Source organism: Nothobranchius furzeri, chromosome 3 (assembly GCF_043380555.1).
Source record: "Nothobranchius furzeri strain GRZ-AD chromosome 3, NfurGRZ-RIMD1, whole genome shotgun sequence".
Classification (NCBI taxonomy): domain Eukaryota; kingdom Metazoa; phylum Chordata; class Actinopteri; order Cyprinodontiformes; family Nothobranchiidae; genus Nothobranchius; species Nothobranchius furzeri.
In genome coordinates, this window is record NC_091743.1 from 29,217,372 (window position 1) to 29,242,007 (window position 24,636).

The window sequence follows — 24,636 nt, forward strand, 5'->3', positions numbered from 1 at the left end:
CAGACTCTGGGTCCTTGATTTCCAAAGGAAATGCAGAACTTGCTTTCATCAGAAAACATAACTTTGGACCACTCAGCATCAGTCCAGTCCTTTTTGTCCTTGGCCCAGGCGAGACGCTTCTTGCGCTGTTTCATGTTCAAGAGTGGCTTGACACACGGAATGCGACACCTGAATCCCATGTCTTTCATGAGTCTCCTCGTGGTGGTTCTTGAAGCGCTGACTCCAGCTGCAGTCCACTCTTTGTGGATCTCCCCCACATTTTTGAATGGGTTTGTCGTCACAATTCTCTGCAGGGTGCGGTTATCCCTAGAGCTTGTACACTTTTTTCTACCACATTTTTTCCGTCCCTTCGCCTGTCTGTTAATGTGCTTGGACACAGAGCTCTGCGAACAGCCAGCTTCTTTAGCAATCACCTTTTGTGTCTTGCCCTCCTTGTGCAAGGTGTCAATGATTGTCTTTTGGACAGCTGTTAAGTCAGAAGTCTTCCCCATGATTGTGGTGCCTTCAAAACAAGACTGAGGGACCTTTTAAAGGCCTTTGCAGGTGTTTTGAGTAAATCAGCTGATTAGAGTGGCAGCAGGTGTCTGTATATTCAGCCTTTTCAGAATATTCTAATTTTTTGAGATACCAAATTTGGAGTTTTCATTAGTTGTCACTTATGAATATCAAATTTAAATGTAATGAACATTGGAAATACATTGGTCTGTGTGCATTGCATGAATATAATGTACAAGTTTCACGTTTTGAATGGAATTACTGAAATATTTTCAACCTTTTGATGATATTCTAATTTACTGGCCAGCACCTGTAAGCCCACAAAGGTGTAACTGGACTACTTCTTTAAAGTGACACCAGGCCCGGTGACCTTTGGGACATGGTTTGACCCCCTATAGGAATGTGCGATCATCATGAAACGTTCAGATCACTTACAACTCAATAGATTCTACCTTCCTGTAACGTTTCAGCCTGATTGGACCTTGTTTTCACACAAATGAACCCAGAATGATGTGAAATTGTGCTTCGTGCCACATAATTCTGGGTGCCATTTACAAACCATAAGTGCTAATGACTCAATTCCTTTTTGTGGTTGTAGGGGCTGTTGATTGGAGTACACTAAAACAAACCTGACCTCTCTAGGACATTCAGAAGCCAAGTTATAAGCCCACAAACGTGTAACTGGACTACTTCTTTAAAGTGACTCCAGGCCCGGTGACCTTTGGGACATGGTTTGACCCCCTATAGGAATGTGCGATCATCATGAAACGTTCAGATCACTTACAACTCAATAGATTCTACCTTCTTGTAACGTTTCAGCCTGATTGGACCTTGTTTTCACACAAATGGACCCAGAATGATGCGAAATTGTGCTTCGTGCAACATAATTCTGGGTGCCATTTACAAACCATAAGTGCTAATGACTCCATTCCTTTTTGTGGTTGTAGGGGCTGTTGATTGGAGTACACTAAAACAAACCTGATCTCTCTAGGACATTCAGAAGCCAAGTTATAAGCCCACAAATGTGTAACTGGACTACTTCTTTAAATTGACACCAGATCCGGTGACCTTTGGGACATGGTTTGACCCCCTTAGGAAAGTGCTATCATCATGAAACGTTCAGATCACTTACAACTCAATAGATTCTACCTTCCCGTAACGGTTCAGCCTGATTGGACCTTGTTTTCACACAAATGAACCCAGAATGATGTGAAATTGTGCTTCGTGCAACATAATTCTGGGTGCCATTTAAAAACCATAAGTGCTAATGACTCCATTCCTTTTTGTGGTTGTAGGGGCTGTTGATTGGAGTACACTAAAACAAACCTGATCGCTCTAGGACATTCAGAAGCCAAGTTATAAGCCCACAAATGTGTAACTGGACTTCTTCTTTAAAGTGACACCAGGCCCGGTGACCTTTGGGACATGGTTTGACCCCCTTTAGGAATGTGTGATCATCATGAAACGTTCAGATCACTTACAACTCAATAGATTCTACCTTCTTGTAACGTTTCAGCCTGATTGGACCTTGTTTTCACACAAATGGACCCAGAATGATGTGAAATTGTGCTTCGTGCAACATAATTCTGGGTGCCATTTACAAACCATAAGTGCTAATGACTCCATTCCTTTTTGTGGTTGTAGGGGCTGTTGACTGGAGTACACTAAAACAAACCTGACCTCTCTAGGACATTCAGAAGCCAAGTTATAAGCCCACAAAGGTGTAACTGGACTACTTCTTTAAAGTGACACCAGGCCCGGTGACCTTTGGGACATGGTTTGACCCCCTATAGGAAAGTGCTATCATAATGAAACGTTCAGATCACTTACAACTCAATAGATTCTACCTTCCTGTAACGTTTCTGCCTGATTGGACCTTGTTTTCACACAAATGAACCCAGAATGATGTGAACTTGTGCTTTGTGCAACATAATTCTGGGTGCCATTTACAAACCATAAGTGCTAATGACTCCATTCCTTTTTGTGATTGTAGGGGCTGTTGATTGGAGTACATTAAAACAAACCTGACCTCTCTAGGACATTCAGAAGCCAAGTTATAAGCCCACAAATGTGTAACTGGACTACTTCTTTAAATTGACACCAGATCCGGTGACATTTGGGACATGGTTTGACCCCCTTAGGAAAGTGCTATCATCATGAAACGTTCAGATCACTTACAACTCAATAGATTCTACCTTCCTGTAACGTTTCAGCCTGATTGGACCTTGTTTTCATACAAATGAACCCAGAATGATGTGAAATTGTGCTTCGTGCAACATAATTCTGGGTGCCATTTAAAAACCATAAGTGCTAATGACTCCATTCCTTTTTGTGGTTGTAGGGGCTGTTGATTGGCGTATACTAAAACAAATCTGATCTCTCTAGGACATTCAGAAGCCAAGTTATAAGCCCACAAATGTGTAACTGGACTACTTTTTTAAATTGACACCAGATCCGGTGACCTTTGGGACATGGTTTGACCCCCTTAGGAAAGTGCTGTCATCATGAAACGTTCAGATCACTTACAACTCAATAGATTCTACCTTCCTGTGACGTTTCAGCCTGATTGGACCTTGTTTTCACACAAATGAACCCAGAATGATGTGAAATTGTGCTTCGTGCAACATAATTCTGGGTGCCATTTACAAACCATAAGTGCTAATGACTCCATTCCTTTTTGTGGTTGTAGGGGCTGTTGATTGGAGTACACTAAAACAAACCTGACCTCTCTCGGACATTCAGAAGCCAAGTTATAAGCCCACAAAGGTGTAACTGGACTACTTCTTTAAAGTGACACCAGGCCCGGTGACCCTTCGGACAATGTTTGACCCCCTATAGGAATGTGCTATCATCATGAAACGTTCAGATCACTTACAACTCAATTGATTCTACCTTCTTGTAGCGTTTCAGCCTGATAGGACCTTGTTTTCACACAAATGGACCCAGAATGAAGTGAAATTGTGCTTCGTGCAACATAATTCTGGGTGCCATTTACAAACCATAAGTGCTAATGACTCCATTCCTTTTTGTGGTTGTAGGGGCTGTTGATTGGAGTACACTAAAACAAACCTGATCGCTCTAGGACATTCAGAAGCCAAGTTATAAGCCCACAAATGTGTAACTGGACTACTTCTTTAAAGTGACACCAGGCCCGGTGACCTTTGGGACATGGTTTGACCCCCTATAGGAATGTGCGATCATCATGAAACGTTCAGATCACTTACAACTCAATAGATTCTACCTTCTTGTAACGTTTCAGCCTGATTGGACCTTGTTTTCACACAAATGAACCCAGAATGATGTGAAATTGAGCTTCGCTCAACAAAATTCTGGGTGCCATTTACAAACCATAAGTGCTAATGACTCCATTCCTTTTTGTGGTTGTAGGGGCTGTTGATTGGAGTACACTAAAACAAACCAAACCTCTCTAGGACATTCAGAAGCCAAGTTATAAGCCCACAAATGTGTAACTGGACAACTTCTTTAAATTGACACCAGATCTGGTGACCTTTGGGACATGGTTTGACCCCCTTAGGAATGTGCTATCATCATGAAACGTTCAGATCACTTACAACTCAATAGATTCTACCTTCCTATAACGTTTCAGTCTGATTGGACCTTGTTTTCATACAAATGAACCCAGAATGATGTGAAATTGTGCTTCGTGCAACATAATTCTGGGTGCCATTTACAAACCATAAGTGCTAATGACTCCATTCCTTTTTGTGGTTGTAGGGGCTTTTGATTGGAGTACACTAAAACAAACCTAAACTCTCTAGGACATTCAGAAGCCAAGTTATAAGCCCACAAATGTGTAACTGGACTACTTCTTTAAAGTGACACCAGGCCCGGTGACCTTTGGGACATGGTTTGACCCCCTATAGGAATGTGCGATCATCTTGAAACGTTCAGATCACTTACAACTCAATAGATTCTACCTTCCTGTATTGTTTCAGCCTGATTGGACCTTGTTTTTACACAAATGAACCCAGAATGATGTGAAATTGTGCTTTGTGCAACATAATTCTCGGTGCCATTTAAAAACCATAAGTGCTAATGTCTCCATTCCTTTTTGTGGTTGTAGGGGCTGTTGATTGGAGTACACTAAAACAAACCTGATCGCTCTAGGACATTCAGAAGCCAAGTTTTAAGCCCACAAATGTGTAACTGGACTACTTCTTTAAATTGACACTAGATCCGGTGACCTTTGGGACATTGTTTGACCCCCTATACGAATGTGTGATCATCATGAAACGTTCAGATCACTTACAACTCAATAGATTCTACCTTCTTGTAACATTTCAGCCTGATTGGACCTTGTTTTCACACAAATGGACCCAGAATGATGTGAAATTGTGCTTCGTGCAACATAATTCTGGGTGCCATTTACAAACCATAAGTGCTAATGCCTCCATTCATTTTTGTGGTAGTAGGGGCTGTTGATTGGAGTACACTAAAACAAACCTGATCTCTCTAGGACATTCAGAAGCCAAGTTATAAGCCCACAAATGTGTAACTGGACTACTTCTTTAAAGTGACACCAGGCCCAGTGACCTTTGGAACATGGTTTTACCCCCTATAGGAATGTGCGATCATCTTGAAACGTTCAGATAACTTACAACTCAATAGATTCTACCTTCCTGTAACGTTTCAGCCTGATTGGACCTTGTTTTCACACAAATGGACCCAGAATGATGTGAAATTGTGCTTCGTGCAACATAATTCGGGGTGCCATTTACAAACCATAAGTGCTAATGACTCCATTCCTTTTTGTGGTTGTAGGGGCTGTTGATTGGAGTACACTAAAACAAACCTGACCTCTCTAGGACATTCAGAAGCCAAGTTATAAGCCCACAAAGGTGTAACTGGACTACTTCTTTAAAGTGACACCAGGCCCGGTGACCTTTGGGACATGGTTTGACCCCCTATAGGAAAGTGCTATCATCATGAAACGTTCAGATCACTTACAACTCAATAGATTCTACCTTCCTGTAACGTTTCTGCCTGATTGGACCTTGTTTTCATACAAATGAACCCAGAATGATGTGAAATTGTGCTTCGTGCAACATAATTCTGGGTGCCATTTACAAACCATAAGTGCTAATGACTCCATTCCTTTTTGTGGTTGTAGGGGCTTTTGATTGGAGTACACTAAAACAAACCTAAACTCTCTAGGACATTCAGAAGCCAAGTTATACAGGTGCTGGCCAGTAAATTAGAATATCATCAAAAGGTTGAAAATATTTCAGTAATTCCATTCAAAACGTGAAACTTGTACATTATATTCATGCAATGCACACAGACCAAAGTATTTCCGATGTTTATTACGTTTAATTTTGATATTTATAGGTGACAACCAATGAAAACATCAAATCTGGTATCTCAGAAAATTAGAATATTCTAAAGGCCAATGAAAAAATTTTTGTTTCTCTAATGTTGGCCAACTGAAAAGAATGAACATGAAAAGAATGTGCATGTATAGCACTCAATACTTAGTCGGGGCTCCTTTTGCCTCAATAACTGCAGTAATGCGGCGTGGCATGGACTCGATCAGTCTGTGGCACTGCTCAGGTGTTATGAGAGCCCAGGTTGCTCTGATAGTCGTCTTCAGCTCCTCTGCATTGTTGGGTCTAGCGTATTGCATCCTCCGCTTCACAATACCCCATAGATTTTCTATGGGGTTAAGGTCAGGCGAGTTTGCTGGCCAATCAAGGACAGGGATACCATGGTCCTTGAACCAGGTGCTGGTGGTTTTGGCACTGTGTGCAGGTGCCAAGTCCTGTTGAAAGGTGAAGTCTGCATCCCCATAAAGTTGGTCAGCAGCAGGAAGCATGAAGTGCTCTAAAACTTCCAGGTAGACGGCTGCATTGACCCTGGACCTCAGGAAACAGAGTGGGCCAACACCGGCAGATGACATGGCACCCCACACCATCACTGACGGTGGAAACTTTACACTGGACCTCATGCAACGTGGATTCTGTGCTTCTCCGCTCTTCCTCCAGACTCTGGGTCCTTGATTTCCAAAGGAAATGCAGAACTTGCTTTCATCAGAAAACATAACTTTGGACCACTCAGCATCAGTCCAGTCCTTTTTGTCCTTGGCCCAGGCGAGACGCTTCTTGCGCTGTTTCATGTTCAAGAGTGGCTTGACACACGGAATGCGACACCTGAATCCCATGTCTTTCATGAGTCTCCTCGTGGTGGTTCTTGAAGCGCTGACTCCAGCTGCAGTCCACTCTTTGTGGATCTCCCCCACATTTTTGAATGGGTTTGTCGTCACAATTATCTGCAGGGTGCGGTTATCCCTAGAGCTTGTACACTTTTTTCTACCACATTTTTTCCGTCCCTTCGCCTGTCTGTTAATGTGCTTGGACACAGAGCTCTGCGAACAGCCAGCTTCTTTAGCAATCACCTTTTGTGTCTTGCCCTCCTTGTGCAAGGTGTCAATGATTGTCTTTTGGACAGCTGTTAAGTCAGAAGTCTTCCCCATGATTGTGGTGCCTTCAAAACAAGACTGAGGGACCTTTTAAAGGCCTTTGCAGGTGTTTTGAGTAAATCAGCTGATTAGAGTGGCAGCAGGTGTCTGTATATTCAGCCTTTTCAGAATATTCTAATTTTTTGAGATACCAAATTTGGAGTTTTCATTAGTTGTCACTTATGAATATCAAATTTAAATGTAATGAACATTGGAAATACATTGGTCTGTGTGCATTGCATGAATATAATGTACAAGTTTCACGTTTTGAATGGAATTACTGAAATATTTTAAACCTTTTGATGATATTCTAATTTACTGGCCAGCACCTGTAAGCCCACAAAGGTGTAACTGGACTACTTCTTTAAAGTGACACCAGGCCCGGTGACCTTTGGGACATGGTTTGACCCCCTATAGGAATGTGCGATCATCATGAAACGTTCAGATCACTTACAACTCAATAGATTCTACCTTCCTGTAACGTTTCAGCCTGATTGGACCTTGTTTTCACACAAATGAACCCAGAATGATGTGAAATTGTGCTTCGTGCCACATAATTCTGGGTGCCATTTACAAACCATAAGTGCTAATGACTCCATTCCTTTTTGTGGTTGTAGGGGCTGTTGATTGGAGTACACTAAAACAAACCTGACCTCTCTAGGACATTCAGAAGCCAAGTTATAAGCCCACAAACGTGTAACTGGACTACTTCTTTAAAGTGACTCCAGGCCCGGTGACCTTTGGGACATGGTTTGACCCCCTATAGGAATGTGCGATCATCATGAAACGTTCAGATCACTTACAACTCAATAGATTCTACCTTCTTGTAACGTTTCAGCCTGATTGGACCTTGTTTTCACACAAATGGACCCAGAATGATGTGAAATTGTGCTTCGTGCAACATAATTCTGGGTGCCATTTACAAACCATAAGTGCTAATGACTCCATTCCTTTTTGTGGTTGTAGGGGCTGTTGATTGGAGTACACTAAAACAAACCTGATCTCTCTAGGACATTCAGAAGCCAAGTTATAAGCCCACAAATGTGTAACTGGACTACTTCTTTAAATTGACACCAGATCCGGTGACCTTTGGGACATGGTTTGACCCCCTTAGGAAAGTGCTATCATCATGAAACGTTCAGATCACTTACAACTCAATAGATTCTACCTTCCCGTAACGGTTCAGCCTGATTGGACCTTGTTTTCACACAAATGAACCCAGAATGATGTGAAATTGTGCTTCGTGCAACATAATTCTGGGTGCCATTTAAAAACCATAAGTGCTAATGACTCCATTCCTTTTTGTGGTTGTAGGGGCTGTTGATTGGAGTACACTAAAACAAACCTGATCGCTCTAGGACATTCAGAAGCCAAGTTATAAGCCCACAAATGTGTAACTGGACTTCTTCTTTAAAGTGACACCAGGCCCGGTGACCTTTGGGACATGGTTTGACCCCCTTTAGGAATGTGTGATCATCATGAAACGTTCAGATCACTTACAACTCAATAGATTCTACCTTCTTGTAACGTTTCAGCCTGATTGGACCTTGTTTTCACACAAATGGACCCAGAATGATGTGAAATTGTGCTTCGTGCAACATAATTCTGGGTGCCATTTACAAACCATAAGTGCTAATGACTCCATTCCTTTTTGTGGTTGTAGGGGCTGTTGACTGGAGTACACTAAAACAAACCTGACCTCTCTAGGACATTCAGAAGCCAAGTTATAAGCCCACAAAGGTGTAACTGGACTACTTCTTTAAAGTGACACCAGGCCCGGTGACCTTTGGGACATGGTTTGACCCCCTATAGGAAAGTGCTATCATAATGAAACGTTCAGATCACTTACAACTCAATAGATTCTACCTTCCTGTAACGTTTCTGCCTGATTGGACCTTGTTTTCACACAAATGAACCCAGAATGATGTGAACTTGTGCTTTGTGCAACATAATTCTGGGTGCCATTTACAAACCATAAGTGCTAATGACTCCATTCCTTTTTGTGATTGTAGGGGCAGTTGATTGGAGTACATTAAAACAAACCTGACCTCTCTAGGACATTCAGAAGCCAAGTTATAAGCCCACAAATGTGTAACTGGACTACTTCTTTAAATTGACACCAGATCCGGTGACATTTGGGACATGGTTTGACCCCCTTAGGAAAGTGCTATCATCATGAAACGTTCAGATCACTTACAACTCAATAGATTCTACCTTCCTGTAACGTTTCAGCCTGATTGGACCTTGTTTTCATACAAATGAACCCAGAATGATGTGAAATTGTGCTTCGTGCAACATAATTCTGGGTGCCATTTAAAAACCATAAGTGCTAATGACTCCATTCCTTTTTGTGGTTGTAGGGGCTGTTGATTGGCGTATACTAAAACAAATCTGATCTCTCTAGGACATTCAGAAGCCAAGTTATAAGCCCACAAATGTGTAACTGGACTACTTTTTTAAATTGACACCAGATCCGGTGACCTTTGGGACATGGTTTGACCCCCTTAGGAAAGTGCTGTCATCATGAAACGTTCAGATCACTTACAACTCAATAGATTCTACCTTCCTGTGACGTTTCAGCCTGATTGGACCTTGTTTTCACACAAATGAACCCAGAATGATGTGAAATTGTGCTTCGTGCAACATAATTCTGGGTGCCATTTACAAACCATAAGTGCTAATGACTCCATTCCTTTTTGTGGTTGTAGGGGCTGTTGATTGGAGTACACTAAAACAAACCTGACCTCTCTCGGACATTCAGAAGCCAAGTTATAAGCCCACAAAGGTGTAACTGGACTACTTCTTTAAAGTGACACCAGGCCCGGTGACCTTTCGGACATGGTTTGACCCCCTATAGGAATGTGCTATCATCATGAAACGTTCAGATCACTTACAACTCAATTGATTCTACCTTCTTGTAGCGTTTCAGCCTGATAGGACCTTGTTTTCACACAAATGGACCCAGAATGAAGTGAAATTGTGCTTCGTGCAACATAATTCTGGGTGCCATTTACAAACCATAAGTGCTAATGACTCCATTCCTTTTTGTGGTTGTAGGGGCTGTTGATTGGAGTAAACTAAAACAAACCTGATCGCTCTAGGACATTCAGAAGCCAAGTTATAAGCCCACAAATGTGTAACTGGACTACTTCTTTAAAGTGACACCAGGCCCGGTGACCTTTGGGACATGGTTTGACCCCCTATAGGAATGTGCGATCATCATGAAACGTTCAGATCACTTACAACTCAATAGATTCTACCTTCTTGTAATGTTTCAGCCTGATTGGACCTTGTTTTCACACAAATGAACCCAGAATGATGTGAAATTGAGCTTCGCTCAACAAAATTCTGGGTGCCATTTACAAACCATAAGTGCTAATGACTCCATTCCTTTTTGTGGTTGTAGGGGCTGTTGATTGGAGTACACTAAAACAAACCAAACCTCTCTAGGACATTCAGAAGCCAAGTTATAAGCCCACAAATGTGTAACTGGACAACTTCTTTAAATTGACACCAGATCTGGTGACCTTTGGGACATGGTTTGACCCCCTTAGGAATGTGCTATCATCATGAAACGTTCAGATCACTTACAACTCAATAGATTCTACCTTCCTATAACGTTTCAGTCTGATTGGACCTTGTTTTCATACAAATGAACCCAGAATGATGTGAAATTGTGCTTCGTGCAACATAATTCTGGGTGCCATTTACAAACCATAAGTGCTAATGACTCCATTCCTTTTTGTGGTTGTAGGGGCTTTTGATTGGAGTACACTAAAACAAACCTAAACTCTCTAGGACATTCAGAAGCCAAGTTATAAGCCCACAAAGGTGTAACTGGACTACTTCTTTAAAGTGACACCAGGCCCGGTGACCTTTGGGACATGGTTTGACCCCCTATAGGAATGTGCGATCATCTTGAAACGTTCAGATCACTTACAACTCAATAGATTCTACCTTCCTGTATTGTTTCAGCCTGATTGGACCTTGTTTTTACACAAATGAACCCAGAATGATGTGAAATTGTGCTTTGTGCAACATAATTCTCGGTGCCATTTAAAAACCATAAGTGCTAATGTCTCCATTCCTTTTTGTGGTTGTAGGGGCTGTTGATTGGAGTACACTAAAACAAACCTGATCGCTCTAGGACATTCAGAAGCCAAGTTTTAAGCCCACAAATGTGTAACTGGACTACTTCTTTAAATTGACACTAGATCCGGTGACCTTTGGGACATTGTTTGACCCCCTATACGAATGTGTGATCATCATGAAACGTTCAGATCACTTACAACTCAATAGATTCTACCTTCTTGTAACATTTCAGCCTGATTGGACCTTGTTTTCACACAAATGGACCCAGAATGATGTGAAATTGTGCTTCGTGCAACATAATTCTGGGTGCCATTTACAAACCATAAGTGCTAATGACTCCATTCCTTTTTGTGGTAGTAGGGGCTGTTGATTGGAGTACACTAAAACAAACCTGATCTCTCTAGGACATTCAGAAGCCAAGTTATAAGCCCACAAATGTGTAACTGGACTACTTCTTTAAAGTGACACCAGGCCCAGTGACCTTTGGAACATGGTTTTACCCCCTATAGGAATGTGCGATCATCTTGAAACGTTCAGATAACTTACAACTCAATAGATTCTACCTTCCTGTAACGTTTCAGCCTGATTGGACCTTGTTTTCACACAAATGGACCCAGAATGATGTGAAATTGTGCTTCGTGCAACATAATTCGGGGTGCCATTTACAAACCATAAGTGCTAATGACTCCATTCCTTTTTGTGGTTGTAGGGGCTGTTGATTGGAGTACACTAAAACAAACCTGACCTCTCTAGGACATTCAGAAGCCAAGTTATAAGCCCACAAAGGTGTAACTGGACTACTTCTTTAAAGTGACACCAGGCCCGGTGACCTTTGGGACATGGTTTGACCCCCTATAGGAAAGTGCTATCATCATGAAACGTTCAGATCACTTACAACTCAATAGATTCTACCTTCCTGTAACGTTTCTGCCTGATTGGACCTTGTTTTCACACAAATGAACCCAGAATGATGTGAACTTGTGCTTTGTGCAACATAATTCTGGGTGCCATTTACAAACCATAAGTGCTAATGACTCCATTCCTTTTTGTGATGGTAGGGGCTGTTGATTGGAGTACATTAAAACAAACCTGACCTCTCTAGGACATTCAGAAGCCAAGTTATAAGCCCACAAATGTGTAACTGGACTACTTCTTTAAATTGACACCAGATCCGGTGACATTTGGGACATGGTTTGACCCCCTTAGGAAAGTGCTATCATCATGAAACGTTCAGATCACTTACAACTCAATAGATTCTACCTTCCTGTAACGTTTCAGCCTGATTGGACCTTGTTTTCACACAAATGAACCCAGAATGATGTGAAATTGTGCTTCGTGCAACATAATTCTGGGTGCCATTTAAAAACCATAAGTGCTAATGACTCCATTCCTTTTTGTGGTTGTAGGGGCTGTTGATTGGCGTATACTAAACCAAACCTGATCTCTCTAGGACATTCAGAAGCCAAGTTATAAGCCCACAAATGTGTAACTGGACTACTTTTTTAAATTGACACCAGATCCGGTGACCTTTGGGACATGGTTTGACCCCCTTAGGAAAGTGCTATCATCATGAAACGTTCAGATCACTTACAACTCAATAGATTCTACCTTCCTGTGACGTTTCAGCCTGATTGGACCTTGTTTTCACACAAATGAACCCAGAATGATGTGAAATTGTGCTTCGTGCAACATAATTCTGGGTGCCATTTACAAACCATAAGTGCTAATGACTCCATTCCTTTTTGTGGTTGTAGGGGCTGTTGATTGGAGTACACTAAAACAAACCTGATCTCTCTAGGACATTCAGAAGCCAAGTTATAAGCCCACAAAGGTGTAACTGGACTACTTCTTTAAAGTGACACCAGGCCCGGTGACCTTTGGGACATGGTTTGACCCCCTATAGGAATGTGCGATCATCATGAAACGTTCAGATCACTTACAACTCAATTGATTCTACCTTCTTGTAGCGTTTCAGCCTGATTGGACCTTGTTTTCACACAAATGGACACAGAATGAAGTGAAATTGTGCTTCGTGCAACATAATTCTGGGTGCCATTTACAAACCATAAGTGCTAATGACTCCATTCCTTTTTGTGGTTGTAGGGGCTGTTGATTGGAGTACACTAAAACAAACCTGATCGCTCTAGGACATTCAGAAGCCAAGTTATAAGCCCACAAATGTGTAACTGGACTACTTCTTTAAAGTGACACCAGGCCCGGTGACCTTTGGGACATGGTTTGACCCCCTATAGGAATGTGCGATCATCATGAAACGTTCAGATCACTTACAACTCAATAGATTCTACCTTCTTGTAACGTTTCAGCCTGATTGGACCTTGTTTTCACACAAATGAACCCAGAATGATGTGAAATTGAGCTTCGCTCAAAAAAATTCTGGGTGCCATTTACAAACCATAAGTGCTAATGACTCCATTCCTTTTTGTGGTTGTAGGGGCTGTTGATTGGAGTACACTAAAACAAACCAAACCTCTCTAGGACATTCAGAAGCCAAGTTATAAGCCCACAAATGTGTAACTGGACAACTTCTTTAAATTGACACCAGATCCGGTGACCTTTGGGACATGGTTTGACCCCCTTAGGAATGTGCTATCATCATGAAACGTTCAGATCACTTACAACTCAATAGATTCTACCTTCCTATAACGTTTCAGTCTGATTGGACCTTGTTTTCATACAAATGAACCCAGAATGATGTGAAATTGTGCTTCGTGCAACATAATTCTGGGTGCCATTTACAAACCATAAGTGCTAATGACTCCATTCCTTTTTGTGGTTGTAGGGGCTTTTGATTGGAGTACACTAAAACAAACCTAAACTCTCTAGGACATTCAGAAGCCAAGTTATAAGCCCACAAAGGTGTAACTGGACTACTTCTTTAAAGTGACACCAGGCCCGGTGACCTTTGGGACATGGTTTGACCCCCTATAGGAATGTGCGATCATCTTGAAACGTTCAGATCACTTACAACTCAATAGATTCTACCTTCCTGTATTGTTTCAGCCTGATTGGACCTTGTTTTTACACAAATGAACCCAGAATGATGTGAAATTGTGCTTCGTGCAACATAATTCTCGGTGCCATTTAAAAACCATAAGTGCTAATGTCTCCATTCCTTTTTGTGGTTGTAGGGGCTGTTGATTGGGGTACACTAAAACAAACCTGATCGCTCTAGGACATTCAGAAGCCAAGGTTTAAGCCCACAAATGTGTAACTGGACTACTTCTTTAAATTGACACCAGATCCGGTGACCTTTGGGACATGGTTTGACCCTCTTAGGAAAGTGCTATCATCATGAAACGTTCAGATCACTTACAACGCAATAGATTCTACCTTCCTGTAACGTTTCAGCCTGATTGGACCTTGTTTTCACACAAATGAACCCAGAATGATGTGAAATTGTGCTTCGTGCAACAGAATTCTGGGTGCCATTTACAAACCATAAGTGCTAATGACTCCATTGCTTTTTGTGGTTGTAGGGGCTGTTGATTGGAGTACACTAAAACAAACCTGACCTCTCTAGGACATTCAGAAGCCAAGTTATGAGCCCACAAAGGTGTAACTGGACTACTTCTTTAAAGTGACACCAGGCCCGGTGACCTTTGGGACATGGTTTGACCCCCTATAGGAATGTGCGATCATCATGAAACGTTCAGATCACTTACAACTCAATAGATTCTACCTTCCTGTAACGTTTCAGCCTGATTGGACCTTGTTTTCACACAAATGAACCCAGAATGATGTGAAATTGTGCTTCGTGCCACATAATTCTGGGTGCCATTTACAAACCATAAGTGCTAATGACTCCATTCCTTTTTGTGGTTGTAGGGGCTGTTGATTGGAGTACACTAAAACAAACCTGACCTCTCTAGGACATTCAGAAGCCAAGTTATAAGCCCACAAACGTGTAACTGGACTACTTCTTTAAAGTGACTCCAGGCCCGGTGACCTTTGGGACATGGTTTGACCCCCTATAGGAATGTGCGATCATCATGAAACGTTCAGATCACTTACAACTCAATAGATTCTACCTTCTTGTAACGTTTCAGCCTGATTGGACCTTGTTTTCACACAAATGGACCCAGAATGATGTGAAATTGTGCTTCGTGCAACATAATTCTGGGTGCCATTTACAAACCATAAGTGCTAATGACTCCATTCCTTTTTGTGGTTGTAGGGGCTGTTGATTGGAGTACACTAAAACAAACCTGATCTCTCTAGGACATTCAGAAGCCAAGTTATAAGCCCACAAATGTGTAACTGGACTACTTCTTTAAATTGACACCAGATCCGGTGACCTTTGGGACATGGTTTGACCCCCTTAGGAAAGTGCTATCATCATGAAACGTTCAGATCACTTACAACTCAATAGATTCTACCTTCCCGTAACGGTTCAGCCTGATTGGACCTTGTTTTCACACAAATGAACCCAGAATGATGTGAAATTGTGCTTCGTGCAACATAATTCTGGGTGCCATTTAAAAACCATAAGTGCTAATGACTCCATTCCTTTTTGTGGTTGTAGGGGCTGTTGATTGGAGTACACTAAAACAAACCTGATCGCTCTAGGACATTCAGAAGCCAAGTTATAAGCCCACAAATGTGTAACTGGACTTCTTCTTTAAAGTGACACCAGGCCCGGTGACCTTTGGGACATGGTTTGACCCCCTTTAGGAATGTGTGATCATCATGAAACGTTCAGATCACTTACAACTCAATAGATTCTACCTTCTTGTAACGTTTCAGCCTGATTGGACCTTGTTTTCACACAAATGGACCCAGAATGATGTGAAATTGTGCTTCGTGCAACATAATTCTGGGTGCCATTTACAAACCATAAGTGCTAATGACTCCATTCCTTTTTGTGGTTGTAGGGGCTGTTGACTGGAGTACACTAAAACAAACCTGACCTCTCTAGGACATTCAGAAGCCAAGTTATAAGCCCACAAAGGTGTAACTGGACTACTTCTTTAAAGTGACACCAGGCCCGGTGACCTTTGGGACATGGTTTGACCCCCTATAGGAAAGTGCTATCATCATGAAACGTTCAGATCACTTACAACTCAATAGATTCTACCTTCCTGTAACGTTTCTGCCTGATTGGACCTTGTTTTCACACAAATGAACCCAGAATGATGTGAACTTGTGCTTTGTGCAACATAATTCTGGGTGCCATTTACAAACCATAAGTGCTAATGACTCCATTCCTTTTTGTGATTGTAGGGGCTGTTGATTGGAGTACATTAAAACAAACCTGACCTCTCTAGGACATTCAGAAGCCAAGTTATAAGCCCACAAATGTGTAACTGGACTACTTCTTTAAATTGACACCAGATCCGGTGACATTTGGGACATGGTTTGACCCCCTTAGGAAAGTGCTATCATCATGAAACGTTCAGATCACTTACAACTCAATAGATTCTACCTTCCTGTAACGTTTCAGCCTGATTGGACCTTGTTTTCATACAAATGAACCCAGAATGATGTGAAATTGTGCTTCGTGCAACATAATTCTGGGTGCCATTTAAAAACCATAAGTGCTAATGACTCCATTCCTTTTTGTGGTTGTAGGGGCTGTTGATTGGCATATACTAAAACAAATCTGATCTCTCTAGGACATTCAGAAGCCAAGTTATAAGCCCACAAATGTGTAACTGGACTACTTTTTTAAATTGACACCAGATCCGGTGACCTTTGGGACATGGTTTGACCCCCTTAGGAAAGTGCTATCATCATGAAACGTTCAGATCACTTACAACTCAATAGATTCTACCTTCCTGTGACGTTTCAGCCTGATTGGACCTTGTTTTCACACAAATGAACCCAGAATGATGTGAAATTGTGCTTCGTGCAACATAATTCTGGGTGCCATTTACAAACCATAAGTGCTAATGACTCCATTCCTTTTTGTGGTTGTAGGGGCTGTTGATTGGAGTACACTAAAACAAACCTGACCTCTCTCGGACATTCAGAAGCCAAGTTATAAGCCCACAAAGGTGTAACTGGACTACTTCTTTAAAGTGACACCAGGCCCGGTGACCTTTGGGACATGGTTTGACCCCCTATAGGAATGTGCTATCATCATGAAACGTTCAGATCACTTACAACTCAATTGATTCTACCTTCTTGTAGCGTTTCAGCCTGATTGGACCTTGTTTTCACACAAATGGACCCAGAATGAAGTGAAATTGTGCTTCGTGCAACATAATTCTGGGTGCCATTTACAAACCATAAGTGCTAATGACTCCATTCCTTTTTGTGGTTGTAGGGGCTGTTGATTGGAGTACACTAAAACAAACCTGATCGCTCTAGGACATTCAGAAGCCAAGTTATAAGCCCACAAATGTGTAACTGGACTACTTCTTTAAAGTGACACCAGGCCCGGTGACCTTTGGGACATGGTTTGACCCCCTATAGGAATGTGCGATCATCATGAAACGTTCAGATCACTTACAACTCAATAGATTCTACCTTCTTGTAACGTTTCAGCCTGATTGGACCTTGTTTTCACACAAATGAACCCAGAATGATGTGAAATTGAGCTTCGCTCAACAAAATTTTGGGTGCCATTTACAAACCATAAGTGCTAATGACTCCATTCCTTTTTGTGGTTGTAGGGGCTGTTGATTGGAGTACACTAAAACAAACCAAACCTCTCTAGGACATTCAGAAGCCAAGTTATAAGCCCACAAATGTGTAACTGGACAACTTCTTTAAATTGACACCAGATCCGGTGACCTTTGGGACATGGTTTGACCCCCTTAGGAATGTGCTGTCATCATGAAACGTTCAGATCACTTACAACTCAATAGATTCTACCTTCCTATAACGTTTCAGTCTGATTGGACCTTGTTTTCATACAAATGAACCCAGAATGATGTGAAATTGTGCTTCGTGCAACATAATTCTGGGTGCCATTTACAAACCATAAGTGCTAATGACTCCATTCCTTTTTGTGGTTGTAGGGGCTTTTGATTGGAGTACACTAAAACAAACCTAAACTCTCTAGGACATTCAGAAGCCAAGTTATAAGCCCACAAAGGTGTAACTGGACTACTTCTTTAAAGTGACACCAGGCCCGGTGACCTTTGGGACATGGTTTGACCCCCTATAGGAATGTGCGATCATCTTGAAACGTTCAGATCACTTACAACTCAATAGATTCTACCTTCCTGTATTGTTTCAGCCTGATTGGACCTTGTTTTTACACAAATGAACCCAGAATGATGTGAAATTGTGCTTCGTGCAACATAATTCTCGGTGCCATTTAAAAACCATAAGTGCTAATGTCTCCATTCCTTTTTGTGGTTGTAGGGGCTGTTGATTGGAGTACACTAAAACAAACCTGATCGCTCTAGGACATTCAGAAGCCAAGGTTTAAGCCCACAAATGTGTAACTGGACTACTTCTTTAAATTGACACCAGATCCGGTGACCTTTGGGACATGGTTTGACCCTCTTAGGAAAGTGCTATCATCATGAAACGTTCAGATCACTTACAACGCAATAGATTCTACCTTCCTGTAACATTTCAGCCTGATTGGACCTTGTGTTCACACAAATGAACCCAGAATGATGTGAAATTGTGCTTCGTGCAACATAATTCTGGGTGCCATTTACAAACCATAAGTGCTAATGACTCCATTGCTTTTTGTGGTTGTAGGGGCTGTTGATTGGAGTACACTAAAACAAACCTGACCTCTCTAGGACATTCAGAAGCCAAGTTATGAGCCCACAAAGGTGTAACTGGACTACTTCTTTAAAGTGACACCAGGCCCGGTGACCTTTGGGACATGGTTTGACTCCCTATAGGAATGTGCGATCATCATGAAACGTTCAGATCACTTACAACTCAATAGATTCTACCTTCCTGTAACGTTTCAGCCTGATTGGACCTTGTTTTCACACAAATGAACCCAGAATGATGTGAAATTGTGCTTCGTGCCACATAATTCTGGGTGCCATTTACAAACCATAAGTGCTAATGACTCCATTCCTTTTTGTGGTTGTAGGGGCTGTTGATTGGAGTACACTAAAACAAACCTGACCTCTCTAGGACATTCAGAAGCCAAGTTATAAGCCCACAAATGTGTAACTGGACTACTTCTTTAAATTGACACCAGATCCGGTGACATTTGGGACATGGTTTGAACCCCCTTAGGAAAGTGCTATCATCATGAAACGTTCAGATCACTTACAACTCAATAGATTCTACCTTCCTGTAACGTTTCAGCCTGATTGGACCTTGTTTTCATACAAATGAACCCAGAATGATGTGAAATTGTGCTTCGTGCAACATAATTCTGGGTGCCATTTAAAAACCATAAGTGCTAATGACTCCATTCCTTTTTGTGGTTGTAGGGGCTGTTGATTGGCGTATACTAAAACAAATCTGATCTCTCTAGGACATTCAGAAGCCAAGTTATAAGCCCACAAATGTGTAACTGGACTACTTTTTTAAATTGACACCAGATCCGGTGACCTTTGGGACATGGTTTGACCCCCTTAGGAAAGTGCTATCATCATGAAACGTTCAGATCACTTACAACTCAATAGATTCTACCTTCCTGTGACGTTTCAGCCTGATTGGACCTTGTTTTCACACAAATGAACCCAGAATGATGTGAAATTGTGCTTCGTGCAACATAATTCTGGGTGCCATTTACAAACCATAAGTGCTAATGACTCCATTCCTTATTGTGGTTGTAGGGGCTGTTGATTGGAGTACACTAAAACAAACCTGACCTCTCTCGGACATTCAGAAGCCAAGTTATAAGCCCACAAAGGTGTAACTGGACTACTTCTTTAAAGTGACACCAGGCCCGGTGACCTTTGGGACATGGTTTGACCCCCTATAGGAATGTGCTATCATCATGAAACGTTTAGATCACTTACAACTCAATTGATTCTACCTTCTTGTAGCGTTTCAGCCTGATTGGACCTTGTTTTCACACAAATGGACCCAGAATGAAGTGAAATTGTGCTTCGTGCAACATAATTCTGGGTGCCATTTACAAACCATAAGTGCTAATGACTCCATTCCTTTTTGTGGTTGTAGGGGCTGTTGATTGGAGTACACTAAAACAAACCTGATCGCTCTAGGACATTCAGAAGCCAAGTTATAAGCCCACAAATGTGTAACTGGACAACTTCTTTAAATTGACACCAGATCTGGTGACCTTTGGGACATGGTTTGACCCCCTTAGGAATGTGCTATCATCATGAAACGTTCAGATCACTTACAACTCTATAGATTCTACCTTCCTATAACGTTTCAGTCTGATTGGACCTTGTTTTCATACAAATGAACCCAGAATGATGTGAAATTGTGCTTCGTGCAACATAATTCTGGGTGCCATTTACAAACCATAAGTGCTAATGACTCCATTCCTTTTTGTGGTTGTAGGGGCTTTTGATTGGAGTACACTAAAACAAACCTAAACTCTCTAGGACATTCAGAAGCCAAGTTATAAGCCCACAAAGGTGTAACTGGACTACTTCTTTAAAGTGACACCAGGCCCGGTGACCTTTGGGACATGGTTTGACCCCCTATAGGAATGTGCGATCATCTTGAAACGTTCAGATCACTTACAACTCAATAGATTCTACCTTCCTGTATTGTTTCAGCCTGATTGGACCTTGTTTTTACACAAATGAACCCAGAATGATGTGAAATTGTGCTTCGTGCAACATAATTCTCGGTGCCATTTAAAAACCATAAGTGCTAATGTCTCCATTCCTTTTTGTGGTTGTAGGGGCTGTTGATTGGAGTACACTAAAACAAACCTGATCGCTCTAGGACATTCAGAAGCCAAGGTTTAAGCCCACAAATGTGTAACTGGACTACTTCTTTAAATTGACACCAGATCCGGTGACCTTTGGGACATGGTTTGACCCTCTTAGGAAAGTGCTATCATCATGAAACGTTCAGATCACTTACAACGCAATAGATTCTACCTTCCTGTAACGTTTCAGCCTGATTGGACCTTGTTTTCACACAAATGAACCCAGAATGATGTGAAATTGTGCTTTGTGCAACATAATTCTGGGTGCCATTTAAAAACCATAAGTGCTAATGACTCCATTCCTTTTTGTGGTTGTAGGGGCTGTTGATTGGCGTATACTAAAACAAATCTGATCTCTCTAGGACATTCAGAAGCCAAGTTAAAAGCCCACAAATGTGTAACTGGACTACTTTTTTAAATTGACACCAGATCCGGTGACCTTTGGGACATGGTTTGACCCCCTTAGGAAAGTGCTATCATCATGAAACGTTCAGATCACTTACAACTCAATAGATTCTACCTTCCTGTGACGTTTCAGCCTGATTGGACCTTGTTTTCACACAAATGAACCCAGAATGATGTGAAATTGTGCTTCGTGCAACATAATTCTGGGTGCCATTTACAAACCATAAGTGCTAATGACTCCATTCCTTTTTGTGGTTGTAGGGGCTGTTGATTGGAGTACACTAAAACAAACCTGACCTCTCTCGGACATTCAGAAGCCAAGTTATAAGCCCACAAAGGTGTAACTGGACTACTTCTTTAAAGTGACACCAGGCCCGGTGACCTTTGGGACATGGTTTGACCCCCTATAGGAATGTGCTATCATCATGAAACGTTCAGATCACTTACAACTCAATTGATTCTACCTTCTTGTAGCGTTTCAGCCTGATTGGACCTTGTTTTCACACAAATGGACCCAGAATGAAGTGAAATTGTGCTTCGTGCAACATAATTCTGGGTGCCATTTACAAACCATAAGTGCTAATGACTCCATTCCTTTTTGTGGTTGTAGGGGCTGTTGATTGGAGTACACTAAAACAAACCTGATCGCTCTAGGACATTCAGAAGCCAAGTTATAAGCCCACAAATGTGTAACTGGACTACTTCTTTAAAGTGACACCAGGCCCGGTGACCTTTGGGACATGGTTTGACCCCCTATAGGAATGTGCGATCATCATGAAACGTTCAGATCACTTACAACTCAATAGATTCTACCTTCTTGTAACGTTTCAGCCTGATTGGACCTTGTTTTCACACAAATGAACCCAGAATGATGTGAAATTGAGCTTCGCTCAACAAAATTCTGGGTGCCATTTACAAACCATAAGTGCTAATGACTCCATTCCTTTTTGTGGTTGTAGGGGCTGTTGATTGGAGTACACTAAAACAAAACAAACCTCTCTAGGACATTCAGAAGCCAAGTTATAAGCCCACAAATGTGTAACTGGACAACTTCTTTAAATTGACACCAGATCTGGTGACCTTTGGGACATGGTTTGACCCCCTTAGGAATGTGCTATCATCATGAAACGTTCAGATCACTTACAACTCAATAGATTCTACCTTCCTATAACGTTTCAGTCTGATTGGACCTTGTTTTCATACAAATGAACCCAGAATGATGTGAAATTGTGCTTCGTGCAACATAATTCTGGGTGCCATTTACAAACCATAAGTGCTAATGACTCCATTCCTTTTTGTGGTTGTAGGGGCTTTTGATTGGAGTACACTAAAACAAACCTAAACTCTCTAGGACATTCAGAAGCCAAGTTATAAGCCCACAAAGGTGTAACTGGACTACTTCTTTAAAGTGACACCAGGCCCGGTGACCTTTGGGACATGGTTTGACCCCCTATAGGAATGTGCGATCATCTTGAAACGTTCAGATCACTTACAACTCAATAGATTCTACCTTCCTGTATTGTTTCAGCCTGATTGGACCTTGTTTTTACACAAATGAACCCAGAATGATGTGAAATTGTGCTTCGTGCAACATAATTCTCGGTGCCATTTAAAAACCATAAGTGCTAATGTCTCCATTCCTTTTTGTGGTTGTAGGGGCTGTTGATTGGAGTACACTAAAACAAACCTGATCGCTCTAGGACATTCAGAAGCCAAGGTTTAAGCCCACAAATGTGTAACTGGACTACTTCTTTAAATTGACACCAGATCCGGTGACCTTTGGGACATGGTTTGACCCTCTTAGGAAAGTGCTATCATCATGAAACGTTCAGATCACTTACAACGCAATAGATTCTACCTTCCTGTAACGTTTCAGCCTGATTGGACCTTGTTTTCACACAAATGAACCCAGAATGATGTGAAATTGTGCTTCGTGCAACATAATTCTGGGTGCCATTTACAAACCATAAGTGCTAATGACTCCATTGCTTTTTGTGGTTGTAGGGGCTGTTGATTGGAGTACACTAAAACAAACCTGACCTCTCTAGGACATTCAGAAGCCAAGTTATGAGCCCACAAAGGTGTAACTGGACTACTTCTTTAAAGTGACACCAGGCCCGGTGACCTTTGGGACATGGTTTGACTCCCTATAGGAATGTGCGATCATCATGAAACGTTCAGATCACTTACAACTCAATAGATTCTACCTTCCTGTAACGTTTCAGCCTGATTGGACCTTGTTTTCACACAAATGAACCCAGAATGATGTGAAAATGTGCTTCGTGCCACATAATTCTGGGTGCCATTTACAAACCATAAGTGCTAATGACTCCATTCCTTTTTGTGGTTGTAGGGGCTGTTGATTGGAGTACACTAAAACAAACCTGACCTTTCTAGGACATTCAGAAGCCAAGTTATAAGCCCACAAAGGTGTAACTGGACTACTTCTTTAAAGTGACTCCAGGCCCGGTGACCTTTGGGACATGGTTTGACCCCCTATAGGAATGTGCGATCATCATGAAACGTTCAGATCACTTACAACTCAATAGATTCTACCTTCTTGTAACGTTTCAGCCTGATTGGACCTTGTTTTCACACAAATGGACCCAGAATGATGTGAAATTGTGCTTCGTGCAACATAATTCTGGGTGCCATTTACAAACCATAAGTGCTAATGACTCCATTCCTTTTTGTGGTTGTAGGGGCTGTTGATTGGAGTACACTAAAACAAACCTGATCGCTCTAGGACATTCAGAAGCCAAGTTATAAGCCCACAAATGTGTAACTGGACTTCTTCTTTAAAGTGACACCAGGACCGGTGACCTTTGGGACATGGTTTGACCCCCTATAGGAATGTGTGATCATCATGAAACGTTCAGATCACTTACAACTCAATAGATTCTACCTTCTTGTAACGTTTCAGCCTGATTGGACCTTGTTTTCACACAAATGGACCCAGAATGATGTGAAATTGTGCTTCGTGCAACATAATTCTGGGTGCCATTTACAAACCATAAGTGCTAATGACTCCATTCCTTTTTGTGGTTGTAGGGGCTGTTGACTTGAGTACACTAAAACAAACCTGATCTCTCTAGGACATTCAGAAGCCAAGTTATAAGCCCACAAATGTGTAACTGGACTACTTCTTTAAAGTGACACCAGATCCGGTGACCTTTGGGACATGGTTTGACCCCCTTAGGAAAGTTCTATCATCATGAAACGTTCAGATCACTTACAACTCAATAGATTCTACCTTCCTGTAACGTTTCTGCCTGATTGGACCATGTTTTCACACAAATGAACCCAGAATGATGTGAAATTTTGCTTCGTTCAACATAATTCTGGGTGCCATTTACAAACCATAAGT